The sequence below is a fragment of the Pongo abelii genome, chromosome 14, assembly GCF_028885655.2.
Source record: "Pongo abelii isolate AG06213 chromosome 14, NHGRI_mPonAbe1-v2.0_pri, whole genome shotgun sequence".
NCBI lineage: Eukaryota > Metazoa > Chordata > Mammalia > Primates > Hominidae > Pongo > Pongo abelii.
The window spans coordinates 91,551,224-91,567,412 of record NC_071999.2 but is presented as its reverse complement, the minus strand read 5'-3'; positions in this window follow the sequence as shown (position 1 = coordinate 91,567,412).

The window sequence follows — 16,189 nt, the reverse complement described above, 5'->3', positions numbered from 1 at the left end:
TCTTGCTATGGAGAAGACCATTGTGAACTACACCAAATCTCTTAATCCACTCCATCCTCTTCCCAGGGACACAGACTGCATTTCCCAGTGTCTGTAGTTGTATAAGGGACCACATGCTTAGTTGTCACCAAAGTGAACAGAAATGTGTCCTTTTTTTCATAAAAGTTTAAAGGCCGGGTGCAGTGGCTCACACCTGTAATCCCAGCACTTCAGGAGGCTGAGGTAGGAGGATTGCTTGAGCCCAGGAGTTTGAGACCAGCCTGAGCAAAATAGCAAGATCCCCATCTCTACAAAAAATAAAATATAAATTAGCTGGGCATGGTGGCACATGCCCATAATCCAAGCTACTTGGGAGGCTGAGGCAGGAGGATCAATTGAGCCTGGGAGGTTGAGGCCGAGGCTGCAGTAAGCCATGATTATGCCATTGCACTCCAGCTTGTGGAACAAAGTGAGACATGGTCTCGCGGGGGAAAAAAAAAAAAAGAAAGCAGGATGCCTCCTGCATACTATCTTTCCCCATCTGTCATCTGGGATCAGAGTTTCCAAATGAGGACACAGCCACTCAGTGAAAGTGAGTAGATCTCTATGTGACTATGAGGAAGGCCACAACCAGGTATTATCCTTTGGGTTTTAGAAAAATGAGAAATAAACCTGTACTAAGATATGTATATATTAGGGTTACAACAGCAGGGATACCTACGTGCAATAAGGCTGGATCCTACATTCCACTTCAGATGCTGATTCATTTATGTTCATTCAGTTCACATTCCTGTTTCTATTCAATTTTTTCTAATTCTCTCTTGACCTTGGGCCATGTTATCTTTTGGCCTCACCTCTAACACAATACTTCTTTATAAAACACATCAATGGAGTCCATTTTTAAGCATACTAACTTCATATTAAACTAATAATTTCTCAGTCCTCACCTTACAGCCTGGGTGCCAGCATTTGGTATGGTTCACTACTCCTTTTCCCTTTAAATTCTTTCTTTACTTAATTCTTATTCTCCACTTACCTCACTTATTCCTCCTGCCTGCTATTTTTGTTTCTCCTCAGCTCTCCTAAATTCAGTTTCTCTTTCTACATTCACTCCCTTAATTTACCTCCTCCAGGTTCATGTCATTAAATATGATTGCTTTGTGAATTGATCTTAAATTCACAGTTTAAGACCATTTCACCCTTGAAATTCAGATTTTTATATCCACCTAGTTAGTAAAACATTCCACCTGTGTGTTTAACTTAACGGTAAGATGTCTAAACACAAACTTCTGACTTCTGACCCAGATTGGCTTCCTTAAAGGTTTTGTTCAAAAGCTGTTATTCCAGTTGTTTAGACTTAAAAAAAAATTGGAATTACCCTTAACTATTTTATTTCTCTGACAACCCACATGTAGTACTCCATCAGAAAATCCTGCTTTTTCTTTAAAATATATTAAGGTTTTGACATCTGCCAAGGTCATCACCAGGACCACGACCAGAATTCAAGGCAAAATGTCTCACCTGAACCACCACGTGACTAGTATCCCTAATGTTGCCTTTTTTTTTTTTTAACGATTTCATTCACACAGAATTAACCTTCTAACATGTCATTAAGATCATGCCACATCTCTAATCAAATCCGTCAGTGGTCAACTTCTTATCTCACTCAAAGTAAAAGATCTTACAGTGGGCTACTTGGCCCTCCAGAAGCTCCTTTCACCCCACTGTCAAACTCTTCTTGTCTCTTAGTTATTTCTTTAAATACTTCTCCAACTACTTTTCCTATTATTTACTGTGTACCTTTCTTGCACTTATCAGAGCAAATTTCATCTTCAGGCCTTCTCCTAGTTTTCTTCTGCTTATAAAGCTCCGCCCCACCATAAATTTATTTGGCTCACTCCCTTGCCCTTCATGTCTTTATGCAACTGTTGCTTTTTCAGTGAGTCCCCACCATATTGTTTAGAAATTTTGTTTCCCAACACTCTCCTAGCCTCCTTCATTGCTTCTTTTCTGAACCCATGTTAACTTCCATGATTCTATAATCATGAGATTTATTTTGTCTGTTACAGTTTGCTTACTGTTACATCCTCAGAACAGAACATATGAGCATAAAACATAAAGAGCATAAAATTTGTTATATGGATTATATTTAATACAATATAGACCCTTTTCAAGTTAAAAGAAAAAACAACATGTCGGAAGCTCATTAGAATAATTTTCTACAAGCTGATTAGCTCCTGCTGTCACTTCTCCTTAGGCGTCTTGAAGATTTTAGAGTAATTGTTCTTACTTTCTACAGGTGATCTTCAGTATCTGTTCAGGTGGAATGTTTAATGAACAACAGATTGTGTCTTTGACTATTAATATCCCAATCTATCAAGGCCTAAAATGTTCCCTGATGGTAAATGGGCTCCAGCAGATATCAATTTAATTTTGTCAGAAAGTTCACTTATTTTTTCTAAAGTTGTGACTGATTCCTATATCCATTTCTATTTTTTTATAATCTTTGTAATCTATCTGAAATCACACGAAGACATCATTTTAAAGCATACCTTATTTTAGGCAACATGATATAATTGAAATGAAGTAAAACTATATATGTATAATATATATTTGTTATATACGTGACAGTATTTTCATAAATGTAGATTTACATATACATACGCACATACAATGCATATATACATATATAAATATACACACATATACAACATCCTGAACATAAAATGAGTTACACAGAAATATATAAATGAGTTATATATAAAGCAGTGAGTTATATACAAAGTAGTGAAATATATCTCTACATAAAGTGGTTCATATAAATTACAAAGTAACAACACTTTAATCAACTTTGATATCTAGAAACTCTCAACTTGGTAAATAATTTGTGAAAGGTGTTCCCGATAGTAGGAACAGCATCTAAAAAGGTCGAAGACAAATTATGTGAGATGAAGGACTTTCTCTTCTGGAATATATGATTTGATTATAAAAGACCAACATATTTGTCTAAAAACAACAAGAAAAGCTGTTTGACTACAAAGGCAGTGAGGATTCGAGGGGCTCAGTGAATAGATATAGAAAGAAGACTTTGAGGTGAGCTTTATCTTGTATTCTGCTTTCTTCCTGAAGTCATCTGTCTACTAGTAAGCCACACAGTGCAATAACTGAATGTGATTAGAGAGGTGTGTAAAAAGTACTAGGTAAGGTGAGCTTTCAACAGTCTCGTGGGCTCAGAGGATACAAGTATTGGAATAAATGGTCGGAAAGGCATTTAGAACTTCATATGCTAAAATTCTGAGGAAAAGGGACATATAAAGGTCAACCCTATATTCTATATTCCTTCTTGCCTTGAGGCATATACTGATTTCAAATCAACACTAGGTTAGAGGTAAAAGGTTTTGTAGATAGTGTTGTCTAAGAGGCTGAGAAGAGAAATAGAAAGTTTGTTAGGATCAGAGTGAAAAGGAAAGAATAACTGCAATTCAAGGAGCATCAAGGATGAGAAGCACTGGAAAATACCTAGGATCTGAGTTGGAGCCACTGAATTGCTATACCCTAGCAATAAGGGTAAATTGGAAATAAACGTACTAGAACTTAATACAGCAACTAATTTTAAAAACTGAAAAGATAAGCTTCACTGAAATTTAGATGCATAGGTTGAAAGCTGTACTGGAAGATAAATTAGTAGAAATTATACAGATGGAAGCACAACCGGGAAAAGATATTTTCAATAAATGTAAAAAGTTCAGCATTTACACACAAGAACATATGGAAACAACAAAAATAACCCTGGGGCAGACTAGAGTGGCTACTTTTGGAAACAGAAGATGGAAAGGGAAATTGAGATTAAACAAAAAATATAATAGGATTAAATTTCAACCCTCAAATGCATAAAATTTGCTGAAATTCAAAATCTAAATACTTCTAAGAGAATAATTAATAAATTCTACTGAACACAGTGGAGAAAACAATGAATTGTATCTGGAAATGTAAGTAAAATCTTACCAGTTGAGTGGTCCTAAAGAAAGGTCATACACTAGTTAAATTCCACCATCTTGCCTCTTAGTGTGCTGAGATCTTATCTGGAAGCTGCTGCTCACCAGCTTCAGGTGTTTTCTATCTGTTGGGAGACTGCCTTTCACTAGTACCAGCTGGAATCAATTATTATGTTAGAGAGGCAGTTTAACAGCTGCCTGACCATCACCTGATGCTCTCTGACATTCCTGGTATGTGTGGGAGGGCTTCTCCTGCCCTGCTCATGTCTGCCTACCTACTCTAACAGAAAGAATGGTTTTACAATCAACTGTGTATGAGGCTATACCATCAATATTGAAATATGCTACATAAATAATATATAAATGTCCAGCTTTGAGGGAATTCTTTCATCTTGCAAGTCTAGACTGATTCATTGTTTTTCAATGAGCAGGCACAGGACTTCATAGAAAAAGAAGTTCTGGAACTCTTGTTATCCATAGCCTTTTCAGTTCATCAAAATTGAGTCAATCATTATTCTAGTTTTTTTATGGCTTTAATCTTGCTGCTTATTCTCACTTATTCTTCAAAGGAGCCACATGATCTTCTTTGTTATAACTCTGACTCTCCTAACTCCTGATGCAACACCTAAGGCCTCTTCTGTCTCCTGGATTAACTGGAATGTCAATTTTAATATTACCCTCAGTTCAGACCTGCTAAATTGAAGTCAGATGGCAAAATGTTTTATATATAAATTTTTTAGTGTATATGTTATTGAAGCTAGGGTTGGTTAAAAATGTATTTTTTTGGCATATAATTAAAATGTTTGAAAACAATAATGCATGAAAAGTTACCTGTTTTTTAAATAATTTCTGAGAAATATACATATAATACTCATTATGTTTTTATAACCATACATAGTATTTTAACAAAACAAATATAATAAAAGTTCGATAACATTATTAGCATTACTACTATAAAGATACAGTTATAAAAATAATTAAAATATTCTAACATTGTAACTGTGTCTTAATATTTTCACTGTATGTTAGCATATAGTTTAATGTGATACATACTTTACATTTTGATACATACAGAAGCATTCTATAGCATAGAGTAAAACCTTTACTTTTTTTTACACATCCACAACAGTTCTTGCGTCATCTAAGTAAAATAAAAGGCCACCTGCCAAAAATTCTTTGTGTATAAACACGTTTTAACTTTGTAACTCATCTGTCTGCCTACAGTCACATCTACATCTAAGCAGCCATGCAGTGGAGAACTTGAGAGTGAAAGGCCATTCAACTTCAAACCCCAGTGGAATATGACTCAGCACAAAATGTAATATAGGCCATAAAAAATAATTGAGTTGACTGTGACGTACGCTTTTCTTTTTGCAAGGAACCACATTAGACTGCCTGCTCATACTACTTTTCTATTTTATTTTCATAGTTTTGGTTTTAGTATCAATCTGCATATCATCATCACATAACTGTGATGCTTAATTTTTTTCTTCCAACATAACTCTCCACCCTATCCCGCATCTTTCCTCATTTTGCATATAATTATGTTTCTTCCTGACTAATTTACAGATATGTTGAATTCTAATTCTATTCAGGAGTAACTATGCATGGAATGATATATTATTTTTCATGTCTGCTCACTCTGTAAACTTATTATACAAAAAGAGTAAAATGATGACTATCTTTTAGAAATATTTCATATTGCCATGGATGAATTTACCAAGACTGTGAACATTATCCACTCCTCTTATTCATTCTTAATAAAATTACATTCCTTTATTAGCTAAGCAAAATTCATTTCCTATAGCTAATATACATCAGTTGATCACTTGCTATTTCAAGCTTAGATGATCATTTCCTATAGCTGATATTCATTGGTTGACCACTCGCTGCATCATTTCCTTGAACTATTAACTATTATCAGAATTAATTTACAAATAATCGTAGAGTTGAATAATACATATTAGACTTTCCTTTTCTGTTTGTAAATAACAGAGATAAGATATTGTCTTGGGAAAGAGCTAGAATAAATGTGAAAATAACTGGTTAAACTACTTGCTTTTATAAAACTGCTTGACCATAAGTGACTAAGTAGATTTAGCTGGTAAATTGAGAATTATATTCACGTTATATATGGGTTATCCATGAGTTAGATTGTTCCAATGTAGTTAAATGGAAAGAGGTAGATACTCTGGCAGAGTTCTCAGACATTTAAATTTTATTTTCTGTCAGATGGAATCAATGCTGACAAATTCAAAGGAATTCCGTTAGAGCAGGGTGAGATATCATCTATAAAATGCATAGCACATTGTGTGGCACATGGTAGAATATACACATATTAACTTTCTCATTATAATTGTAGAATATTAAAGAGTTTTGTTATTGTTACTCTTGTGCTTTTTGTGTTCATTTTTATTATTTAATCAACCTCTTTGAAGTAATAATTCATTTTTGTAATATTATTTTTCCATAAGTTCCAAGAAACAAACAGAAGTCCACAGGGGTATTTTGACAAGGAGATTCACTGGGGGCAGGTACTACAGGGAGAATGGGTTGAAGTGAATGAGATCAACATCACAGATGTCTAAAGGAAGGAGGTTGCAAAGGTGTTCAATATGGAAAATTTTTTCAACATAAATGCTGGGTGTTGTGTAATAGATATTTCCTTGTAACCTCATAAAACATTAGTGATAAGAAAGAAATTAGTAAATGCATACAGAAATGGGATTGCTCATGTATACCAATTAAAGACTAAATAGCAGGCATTTCAGTGTAAACAATACTGGTGAGGAAAATCTGACAGCTAAGAATTTTTTGTTGTCGTTAGTAGCTCATTATGCTAAAATAAATCTCTTTAATTGGATGACTTTTCATTCTGGATAACTTAAGTTTTATTTTATTGGAAAATGTATAACCGATACAGCATCATGGTTAAGTACATGGGTACTAAAGAGAGATTGCAGTGACGGGGGATGAGAGAGTCTATTCCTGGCTCTGCCACTCATTAACTGTCATCCCTTGGCCATGCTACTTATTATCTTTGCCTCAGAACTCTTCTGAAAAACCAGGATAATGATACTACCTATCTCATAGGATTGTTTTAAAGATGAAATGTGTAAATATTCATAAAGCCCTTATGATGATGACTGGGGCATATTAGGCACTGAAAGCTCCTATTTATTGGGAAAACCAATATTAACAACATTCATATCTGCACTAAATCCTCATTGAAATATGGGCAAACTAAATGCCTACAAAAGACTGCTGAGTAGAAATGTGGTCATAAAGTTAATTATGATTGAGTAAACAGTTTAGAATGATGAAGATAATAAATGTAGTGTCATCACACTGAGGAAAAAAACAGTAGTCTTTACTTAGTAACTAGTACAGTTACGAGTTTCTAACCTTACCGGATTTTTTCAGACTTTTTATCAACCTTTCCATGGTAACTTGAATGAGCATGTAAAAGTATTCCACAGAATAATGGAGAGGATGGAAATTAAATGGCAATCTTACTCTTAGAGTTCAGAAACACACTTTGAGACATGAATGTGAGTGCAGATGGTTTATGTGGTAATCATGAAGAAAAGGAGAAATGAGAGAGATAAGGGGAGATAATCAATACAGTGTGCCTCCATGAGAAATTTACTGCTGTGGTAAACCTGGGCCCAGTCCCACTGGGGACCTTTAGAAATGTATTTAGAAGCCAACTTAGTGCTTGTCCACCTAAGAGTTGAAAGATCTGAGGTATCTGTCTACCAAGTCCACCCCATCACTGTCCCCAGATGGTAATTTTCTAGCTCCTGCGGCTTGTCCTGTGTATGACCAGACCTGCCCCTGCAGCCAGAGGCTGTACTCATCAGAATCTGCCACTTGTTTTGTAAGAAAGAGCTTCTACTCCAGGCAAGATCCTTGGATTCAGGCACGATGGATGCCTGAATTGGCCTCATACTTTGGACAGCAGTGCATATCACAAACTCCTTAACACAAAGAATTAATTTTTCCTTTGGGGGCTCATAGAAAAAATTTTTTGAACTTTGGTGACCTTTAAGCATGAGAGGTTTGGTATGGAATTCTGTGTGAGTGGAACTGAGCCCTCCCTGTCAGGGATGTGAGATTGACAGCACAGAAGTGAATGAGCAGGAAAAAAAATCACAGCCACTCTGTGAAGCCAGAGGATGAATATGTGTGGCTTCTTTTGCTGAACAGTGCAAATAAAAATAATTCATGGGAATAACAGGAAAGATGTTACCCAGTTCCAGACAATGCCTATGAGAAGAGGAATGGAATTTGTAGGAAAGAGAAATATGTTACTGGACTTGGAAACTTGAAAATAAAAAGGAACAAGCTACTATTTGGACCAGATATGTGTTGGGAAGAATTCAGGTTTGTCTGTGATTGTGGTAAGGCATTACAGCTGAGAGGTTTTAAAGTATCATGTTGGAATTAATTTAACATCTCCAGGCCAAAAGTAATGGAGCTTTTTTTAAGGAAAAATAATAATAATATAAGAGAGAAGGCACAAAATACAGAATTCAGTTTTTGAGGTTATGGGGCATGTGGCCCAAAGAACATGTTTGGAAGTCAAAGTGATATTAAGAATAGTTCCAGTAATACACATAACTTGGAAAAATTTAATCTATGAAGAGTTGAAAGAATTCAAGATTAATTTCTGAGATTTTAATGGCACTGTATATTAGGCAGTTGGGATTGGGCAGGAAAGTGTGGATGTTTGCCAAAACAGAATGTAAATTTGTAGCTAGAGGTGGGGTGCAGTGAAAATTACTGAAGGAGCTGAAGTTGGAAGGGCTAAGACGGTGGGAACAGGGCTTGGAGCCAGGAGGAAAGCAAGACACAAGCCAGAGCTGAAAGAAGAGTGGGAATGGAGCCAAGGCTATTATTAAGACAGTAAAATGGAAGTTTCAGAGAGATGGGAAGGAAAGAGAGATGAGACTCAAATACAGCATTAGGGACTACACCATGGAAAGGGGTGGGAAAACAAGCCACAGTTATACAAACCATATGAGGTTCATTTTTCTAATAAGTAGACTTAAAGATACACGTAACAAAAATTAAAACAAAAAAGGCCTAGGACAGACTTTCCTTCAGCATATAAACTGAGCATTCAATGGCCAACTGTAGAGGAAAGGCATACAGTTCATTCATCTATCATAGCTTTGTTTGCCATGATTTCATGTCTGTTTTCTCATTGTTTTATCTTTTTTGGATGATAAACATTTTTATTTTTTGAGATGGAGTCTCGCTCTGTTGCCCAGGCTGGAATGCAGTGGTGCAATATCCACTCACTGCAAGCTCCACCTCCTGGGTTCACACCATTCTCCTGCCTCAGCCTCCTGAGTAGCTGGGATTACAGGCGCCTGCCACAACGCCTGGCTAATTTTTTGTATTTTTAGTAGAGACAGGGTTTCACCGTGTTAGCCAGGATAGTCTCGATCTCCTGACCTCATGATCCACCTGCCTCAGCCTCCCAAAGTGCTGAGATTACAGACATGAGCCACCATGCCCAGCCAAATAGTAAACATTTTTAACAACTTCTATCACATGTTCAATTTTTATACTATTGCACTTGCATAAAAAAGAAGAAATCAAAAAAATGCACTAGATAAGAATGTACTGGAAAATCAGTGTTAGGGAAAAGAGAGCAAGTTTTTTATGCTACCATCCATTTTTCCTGTTAAATTAAATAAAAAGGAGGCCGCCAGCCTAAAGCTGTCTCTGTACTTTGAATTGCTAAATAACAAACTGAAAACTATTTTAGTATGTAAACAAACTAAACCCTAATTTAAGAGTATATTTTGTAATAAACTGCTGAATTTTAGCCAATCACAGGCAGTCAGTTGATCAGACCATGACCAAATAAGACAAATGCCTCATCACACCATGCCCAAGTAAGGGAGATGTATAGATGTAGCCAGTCAGGTGGTTTCTGTACTTTGCTTCCATGCTCACCCTATAAAAGCTTGCTGCTCATGCTGCTGGGCAGTGTTCTCTGAACCTCTTCTGGTTCTGGCTGTTGTCTGATTCATGAATAGTTCAATGCTCAAATAAAATCTGTTAAATGTAATTTGTCTAAAATTTATCTTTTAACATTTCTCACATTGGAATTCCTTGCCAAGGAAGTTAGACACACCTAGATGAAAGTGCAAAGGGGAGACCAAGTACCAATTTAAATACAGCTGAGCAAGCACTCAATACTCCTGTTTTGGAGAAAATTCAGTTTGAAAAGCTAGCTATACTCCTGTTTTGGAGAAAATTCAGTTTGGAAAGCTAGCTGAGTTGAAGACACTTGCATGAGTTTTTCTTTTTCTGAACCTAAGTTTCAAATTTTATGAAAAAAATCCATAAAACGTTTCTTGGAAATCCGGAGTGAGATTTGGAGAATCTGTTGACCACATCCATTCCAGAAGCAAAGGAAGAGAGAGAGAGATCTAGGTAGCTGATTTTTAAAAAGAATAACCATGTGAATCAATTTTATCTGTCTAGATAGTGACTTGGTACTTAAACAATCAATTTTAAATGCATCTTGCCTTAGGGGAGGTGGCAAGCCTCTTAAGGCAGCAAGCAAAGCGGGGCCAGATGAACGAAACAAAATAGGATCTTAAAGTCCAGCAATACAATATTCATTCATGTATGTATTTATGCATTTAATAAATATTTATGAAGTGTCTGTATGTGCCAAACATTTTCTTTTAGTTGCTGGGGACCAGATTCATTAGAAGCCAAGACAAGTCTCCATATAGGGAGAGTTTTCAATTCTACTGGAAACCAACAAGCAAAAAAAGAAAATATCAGATATTGGAATATGCTACGTAGAAAGTGACTGACTTTCATGGAAGAGTGAAAAGAAGACTTCCTCAGGTAGAACAGACACATAGCCTACTCTGAGGGTGTGGAAGTTTAGCTGATTCCTCAATGCTAAGCCAGCTAAAACATATATGAAGAAAGTATGGCAGGCAAAACAGTCAGCAAATTTAAATATATTATGATGAAGGAAAAGTTTTATTTGTTTTAGAAAGAGGAAGACAGCCAGAGCAAGAGGAATTCAGTAACTGAGGGGAAAGTAATGAGACATGGTTTCATAAGAGCTGGCAGGAGGCTCAGAGGGCCCAGAAGAAAAGAGTGCCAACCGTCTACTTCATTCTAAGTTCATTGGGAAGCCTTTTTGAGTTTTAACCGGGTAAACAACACGGACTTCTATTTATAATCATTTGAATATGTGGACACTATGTACAAATAGATTCATCAAGCTGATAAATTGATTTTTTATTAAAAAATACACGATTCATTTCAGAGCATGTCTTAACTCATTTATAACAGTATTAACAAAAATGTAAATTAATGTTCATAAAAATTTTAGGAAATGAGAAAAAAAGAGTAACCATTTCAAAATGATGTTTTGCTAGCCACTGCTTGTTTGCTTGGAAACCTCGCTTTCCCCCAACTCTGCTCTGAGTTTCAAGGGATGACCCTTGTAAACTGTACTTCCTGGTTCTGCTGGGAACTATCTTTCAGTTAAATTTCATCACTGGGATGCTCTGGAAGGAGACTGGAGGACAAAAGGTGAAGGAAGCCAAGGCACTATCTCCCTCTTCACTTCAGGTGACACCTCTGGCAGTGACCACATGCCCTCTCTGAGAAGCCACTGCTAGCTTTAGAATCCACCAGGCAGTTCAAGTTGCTGAGTTCTGGTAACATCCACTCCTCTTTTTGAACCTTGAGCCCAGTGGGTGAAGCACCTTAATCTGTTGCTAATTTGTGTCTCACCTTCTTGGCCATTGCATCTTTTTGCAACTGTCATGATTAGATTCTTCTACTGAATTCTCTCTATTTAATTATCTGAGTTGGATTATGTTTCTTTGGTTGGACCATGAGTGACATAAATTCCTACCCCTTATTTGGCTTATTTCAATATAATATACTTCTAAGCTGATAATTAGGATAATGCTTTACATTTATAGAGCATTTTCACTATTATCTTACACAAGGAATTTGTATTTTATTTAATCCATTTTTATTTATAATGTTCCCAGTATGAAGTACTTCCAGAAATAAAGATTCTAGACATTCAGTGTATTAGAGAACTGAACTTTCAAGTATAGGACTTATTTGGTCTGGCTGATTTGGGTCAATAATTTTGCGATGGAGACGAAAATGGATAGTAAGTCAACTTCTGTACTATAATTATCAAGGTGCAGAAATACCTACTTTTCAGATAAAGCTCCTGATGTTCTGGCATCATTGTGTTATAACAAATGACTTCTTTAATATACAACCAGATTCGGAAAATCTAATACTTTAAGACACACTTAGTTATTCATAACATATTCCTTATAGATTTTATCACATGCTCTTCTAATATTTAAACCAGGGCTGTTTAATGTTTTGAATGGGTTTATAATAATAAAGATTTTGAGTGGGCTGGTTGTGGAATGGAAGTAAAAGTTACGGAGAGGCTAGCAGAAAGCACTAAAATACAGAGAAACTAAGTGACACAGGTAGGAGAGTACATATCAGAAGAGAAAGGGAGATGGCAGGACACATTCAAGTAACATCTGTCATCATTAACTACTTACCTGCCTCTCCTCTCAGGCCTTGACTGCAAGTGTCATAAATCATTTAGCTTTTTATCACCAACTCCTAGAATAGGGACAGGCTTATGATGATCATCAATTATCTTTGTTGACTGAATAAACTGAGAAAGCAGAAAATGTCTTTTCCTTCTTTCCTTCCTTCTTTCCTTCCTTCCTTCCTTCCTTCCCTCCCTCCTTCCCCCCTCCCTCCCTCCTTCCTTCCTTCCTTCTTTCATTTCTTCTTTATCTCTCCATATATTTTTCATTTTTTCTTCCTCCATTTATGTATACAAGCATGAGTTCAATTACATTCTACTGCATCACATGTATCTTTTCTGCATTTACATTTAAATAAATATATAAAATTTGATTTTATGCTTTTGTGAGATTATCATTTATACCTACAATTCTTAAAATAACAAATTTAATTTTTCTCTCCATATTGTTTATATTGTACCTGCTTTATTAATGTAACCCTGGATGATATGAGAGTCAGTATAGAAGAATAGAAAGCACAAAACACTGAATTAGTAAACTTTTCAATCACATTCTTGTTCTGCCCTTTACTAGCTGTGTGACTTTAAATAAGTTTCTCTCTCTGTCAAATGGAGACACTTATAATTGTCTCATGATTTTTGTAAGAACAAAGGAAATAAACGAAAGTTGCCAGGTAAATAATAAATGATATTTTGACTCCTCCTTTAGTTCTCAGTTTAAACATCTAGTGCTTACAGAAGACTAACATGACTTTATCTCCTTAACTCCACTGTTCTACCCCTAGTAATATTTATACCTGTTAATTTCTTTTCCAACCCTCTGGAATTCTCCTTGACAGTACGCACTATTCTTATGACATCTAGCCCAATTACTGCCTTCCTTAAAGTTCCTTATATCAGAAACGACATGCATGTATTCAGAGTATCTGGCAAGCATGTACTAGATACTCTAGATTTTTGTTGAATGAATGAAACAGTATTTAAGGTGATGTGTTTCCTTACCTGTTGCCCATTAGGCACCACCACTCTTTTCTAAAGCTAAAGATTATTTTTCCCAGAATCCTCCTCCCTGTATGTGGTTCCTAGTTGGAGTGTGCCAATAACAGGCGCTCACGTGTGATTTAGCACAAAGAAGTGAAACAGAAGCCATTATTTCGGAGAAGCAGTTGCATCCTAAAGCTTATGCAGAGGAGAGATTTACAGCATGTCTCCCGGCTCTTGAGAACTATTTACTTCATCACTGCAACCTAAGTAGTTGGTAGGACTGCCTTAAAGAATCTTGGCAACTGCAGAAATTTACAAACTAGCTCTTGAGAAACAGACTTCACTGCTTCAATTTGACAACTTTGGTGTGAAATCCTCTATTGTGGAAGCTCTCTTCACTGCCACTCTCCTGATCTTTCAGTGGTTTTCAACCCCTAATATTATCCTAAGCACCTTTTACTTGGTTAAACAGAGTGGCTTCTGACTTTTTATATGATTTCTTCACTGGCACAGGTGCTTCATAAAGTAGTAATAAACTAGTTAATTTTAAACAGGAGCCAAAGGTGAAATTATTTCCAAAAAGAGTAAAGGGAAGTCATAATGTCAAATTCCATTTCTTGAAGCAGGTACATACAGAGCTCTAAAATTTTGCAGTAAAATAAAAATGGAAGCAAAAGCGGCTACAAAAATCACAAGATTACGTCACATAAAACAGTTTTCAGGTGCCGCATAACGATTCATCAATTAAGACCACAGATACATTTTCTTCATATAACCTTCAAAAAGAAAGACTATTAGAAATGATAATTCTTGATATTTAATGAATTCTTATTCAGATCTATGAAACGTGCCAAGTGACTTACATGTGATGTTTTGTTACATTCTTATAAAGATGAAGAAACAAGACTAATTTGCCAAACATCACTCATGTGTTAAGTAAACAAGCTGTAACTAAAACCCAGCTATGACTGACTGCAAAATTTTTAAATGTAATCTCTTCACCATTGTTTTATACTACGTTTCTATTATTTCTATAATAATGCCTTCAACTTATTGCCTGGTAATTTACATTTGTTATTATATTGATTAATTAATATCCTTCCAATAACATTTTAAAATAAAATTGAGGGGATGAGTTTCTTATAAATACTTCTCATAATACTGCTCCAAATATTCTGTGGATGGAATTAACACAAAGGCCAATTCCTAAAACCAATTTTATAGATACGTGGTTTTTTGATTGGTTGATTTAATCCAAAAATAGATTTCAGGTTATTAGACTAACAGATGAATTAAGTAAATTCCAGACAATTATTCATAAGTAACGTTTTCTCAACTGAGCTTTTGAGATTACAGTAGCTTATTTTTTTCTATAGTTCATATGTTAAGTACACATTTTTAGCAGCAAATGAATTCAGAGGAGCATTGTGAAAAAGTTTGAGTCTAAGAAAAACTCAATCTTCACTAGAATATTATTGTGACTCTTGGATGTGAGCTGTAGAAAGTAAGAATAATGTCAAAATTATACTCTGAAAGTGATTATAGTTCTACCTAACACAAGCACACCTGTGTGGTAAAGGAAAATAGATCCTTGTGAAGAAATCATACTAAAACAACCTTTAATGGAAGAAATTTGAGGCAGATGTCACCATATCACCTTAGCTCACTGCATCTTCCTTCGAAAATTTTAACTTTGTGTCACTTTTACCTAAGTAAGTTAGCTGTTCATATGTGTTTACATACGAAATGAGAAAACAGTGTGCAATAACATTCTCCTCAAATTTTGGTACATCAACTATTTGTGGTCTAAGCTGTTGTTTAAGTGATTCACTGATTGTAACTAGATTCAGAGATAAAATAATTTGATTCAAAAACATTTCATAATTGAAGGGTATGTTTAATCATAAACTTCAATAGAAGTTCCATTACTTCATTAGGTAATAATTTCAATGGAAGCTAATATTTTATGGGCACAACATCCTTTTCAACTTATAATTAATGTCAAATAATGACTTGGCAAGTTTTGCACTTCTATTAATTCATGGAGCCTTTATTGACATTTGAAATTATCATTTTTCAATGTGATTTAAATGTATTAAAGGTGTATTTTTTAAAAATCACGTAGTTTATTTCACTGACAAACTTATCCTTTTTCATTGAGTTCATTTTTAATAACAGTTGTAGTTTTTAAAATGTTTTCTTAAAACATGTATACTTTTAAAATTTTTATGGAAGCTGCTCTATTTTCTTCAGGACAACACTCCTGTACCATTCTAATGTAGTTTTAAATATATCCAAAGAAATTTAGGAAATCTATACAAATGAGATATTTCTAAACTTTAAATTCTTATTCCACAAAAAGTCTTCTGTTTTTAATAAAAACTATTTCCTTACAGTTAATATACCAATCTGACAAAGCTATGTTCTTTCGCCAAGTTTTTGTTAAGATTGCTGTATACATCACTAAAGGAACATTTGAGTATCCATTTATAAATGCACCTACTTTTTGGCTTAGAATCTTAGTTTGTGCGTTTTGAAAATAGAAGTACTTTATAAAGTCCTTTGATATCTTTTCATCAAAGAAACTAAGGAAGACCTATTTCATTTTTATTTTTACTTTGACTTGTATTTTTCAGCATTAGAA